Source organism: Capsicum annuum, chromosome 3, assembly GCF_002878395.1.
Source record: "Capsicum annuum cultivar UCD-10X-F1 chromosome 3, UCD10Xv1.1, whole genome shotgun sequence".
NCBI classification, from domain to species: Eukaryota; Viridiplantae; Streptophyta; class Magnoliopsida; order Solanales; family Solanaceae; genus Capsicum; species Capsicum annuum.
In genome coordinates this window covers 114,101,692-114,104,868 of record NC_061113.1, presented here as the reverse complement: position 1 = coordinate 114,104,868, position 3,177 = coordinate 114,101,692, and the positions used below count along the sequence as shown (strand labels likewise).

At 32.3% G+C, this 3,177-nt stretch overlaps 1 long non-coding RNA gene across 1 annotated transcript; it reads right to left on the bottom strand.

The window, feature by feature from the left end:
• Positions 1-47: 47 nt before the first annotated feature.
• Positions 48-2,525, bottom strand: LOC107853070. The gene is made up of 3 exons (XR_001669647.2): positions 2,368-2,525; positions 1,251-1,345; positions 48-300 (listed from the first exon to the last, which is right to left on the bottom strand). It is a non-coding gene; the product is annotated as an uncharacterized LOC107853070 (long non-coding RNA).
• Positions 2,526-3,177: the final 652 nt, after the last annotated feature.

Sequence of the window (3,177 nt, the reverse complement as noted above, 5' to 3'; positions counted from 1 at the left end):
TTAGTTTTGTAATATTTTGCAATATTATCTTTACGTGCATGCTTATATAGCTTAAAATGATCGTTGACAAGCCACCAAACAAGATTGATCCAACATCAATGTAACCAATAAAATACTATACAACGAAAGGGATATACTCAGATACCTTTGAAGGAGCATCGTTGTTCTGCTCATTATTGTTATTTTTTCCTCCGAACAGCAAACATATTTGCAGAGGTCTGGGACTATCTAAAACCTTCCGATAGCTGGATCTTAATAAATTCCACATACCAACTTGATTTACACTCCGACATGATTTGTCTGCAAAGACCAAAATTGAGAAATAATATATTTTTCATTAGGTGCTTAATTTGAAAGAAGACTTAATAGCACACTTGTAAAAGTAAACTGAATGCGGAATAAGGAACTCCACGAAGGTAATACTTGAACAACTCAGATATGTTTAAATGGAAAGAAACTATGGAACTCCAAGAAGGTAATACTTGAACAACTCAGATATGTTTAAATGGAAGGAAACTATGACTAAATATTGACACTCAAATATGAGCCATTTGACATAAATGGAAAGGGAGCCTTGGCGTAATTGATAAAGTTGTTGCCGTGTGACCTGGAGGTCTCGAGTTTGAGCTATAGATAACAAACTCTTGCAAAAATGAAGGGTAAGGCTGTGTAAAATAGACTGTTGTGGTTCGTCTCTTCCCCAGAAACCACACATAGAGGGAGCTTAGTTCCTTTTTATTGTTTTGAAGTCTATGGCTAAAAATATCGAATTCGATAACTCCTAAAGTAAATGAAACTATATCAAGTCCATATGAAAACCTTTCAATAAGTTGAACAAGAAAGAACTGTACACCAATATAATCCATAGCAACAACAACAACGCCTTAGCCCTAAATAAGTTACATAGAACTTCCTAGGTTTGGAAATTTTTGTGATTACCATCAAAATTAGACTATTTCAACAAAGAAAGTTGCTAGCTTTATATCAAGATAGCTAATAGATTTGATCGAAATGGCTCTCTTCGTTATTTTAGGACATTTTGTAAACTACCAGCATAACCCTATAGCGATTAAGAACTGTACAACAATAACAATAGCACCTTAGCCCGAAACAAGTTGGATGGTTTAATATTTACACATTGACAAAGTCAGAATTTTAATATTATGACACAACATTTATCAAGACATACAATAAAAAAAAACAGGTAAAATAGTAAATTTTAAAAAGCAAGAACACATTGATAGATATACCTTACAATTCAAACCACCAAGAATATATTTCCATTTTTCAGCAAGAAGATTGATCTCTATTGTCACGTCCGCATAAAATATCTTCCACAACTACTCTTCAAATTAAAAAAAATACAACAACCAACACAATCAACAAAAATATATCTATACAAAAAACAAAACTAAATAAAAATTTCACACACAAAAAAGTCTCACCTTAGAAGGCTTGCGACCAAAATCTTACAAAATATCATTAGTTAAAAGGTAAGTGTCTTGGCAGAGGGAAAAAACAACAACTAATCTACTGTAATTCAGTAGTAATTAACCCTTTTTAATATGTTGAGATACCTTCGACAAAGAAGAAGAAGATAAGACAACCTCCTAAATAGGTTTCAACTTATAGCTAACATTGGTTGATTTGTTCCCGATATATCCGAATCTTACTGGATAAAGTTACTCGATACCTGTACTGGTGGGGTAGACAATACCACTCGAGCTCCACAAAAACTATCCCAGAAACCATAATTGTTAAAGAAATGAAATTCTTTGATTTACACAAAGGTGTTTGTGTGATTTTCTATTTTGTCAGACTTATCTCCTTCACACTACACATGCTTTAATAAATGGTAGTACTATGCCTCTTCTAATTAATTTATCAAGAAAAAACACTAAGCCACCATTATAGCCTAAAATAGAGGGGAATTTATTTTTTCTTGAAGAGTTTTTGTAGTAGCTAAGAAAACCTTCAATTTTTAGAAGCAAACCACCCAGTTAATAGCATTTCTAGGCATCAAAGAAGCAAGTAGCTTTGGAGATAAAAACATGAAAAAGAAGAAAGAAACTTTGTTCTTGTTTTGCTCATTTAAAGCCATAAGGAATGACCACCCATAAAACAGTTATAAAAATTGAAGAGCAATTTGTGAGTTTTAAGAAAGAAAGATATTTTTTCCCATCGAAGTTTAACACCGCCGCCAATAACAGCAAATCGGTCAACTTCTGATAAAATGAGTGAAGAAGAAGAGCAAAGTAGAAACTTTGCAAAAACAACAAATCAGAAAACTTTTGATAAAATGAATGAAGAAGGAGAGCAAAGAAACAATTTTGTTTAAACGAAATCAAATATCAAGGATGTTATTACCTAAATTGATTTACATTTTTTAGATTTACCCTACCAAAGAGAGATCTTGAGGCAGGGGACGACAAAAACTATGGCTTCTATGTTCTTATCTTAATTCTCAGCAACAACACATGGAGAAGGCACAAAAGGACACAATTATATAAAATGAATTGAAATGATGAAATTGCCCTTTGTGGAAGCAAGGAGGACAACCAAAAGGTTCTTGCTTCATGGAACTTATATATATTAGTAAATTTGTTGATATGGCCTATTTATATGAGTTTCGATTCAAGTTCGGCAACTAATGATGATAATGATATACGAGTTCTGAATTAAGCTTGGCAATTGATGATGATATTGATATTATTTGTTTTGGTTTAAGTCCGGCAAATAATGTTATGATGTTGATATTATTGGGGATGTTTGATAATGATGATATGAGTTCTTATTTGACTTTGGCATTAAGAGTTGGGTATCATATGATACATTATGGATGGTTTGGTAGTTATAGCTGATAATCGATAAAGTTATAGATCTTCGGTCATTTAATTTTCTTTTATTATATCCTTTAGGGTTATATAAGCCTGAGTGTATCCAATTTAGTGGTTATAATTATGTGATCTTTATGCTACTTTTCTATATTTACTTATTTACTCATGCACAGTAGTGTTAGAGTGTATTATTTGCCCATCTTCCTCAAAACAACTCACATAAAAAAACCTCCCCTTTTCCAAGAACAATAATCCAAGTTTCTTCTCTTAAGAACATAAGGATTCAAGTTCCGGTTTCAAGATTCTTCAAAAATTCGTTCAATTAAGGTATGTGGGGTGT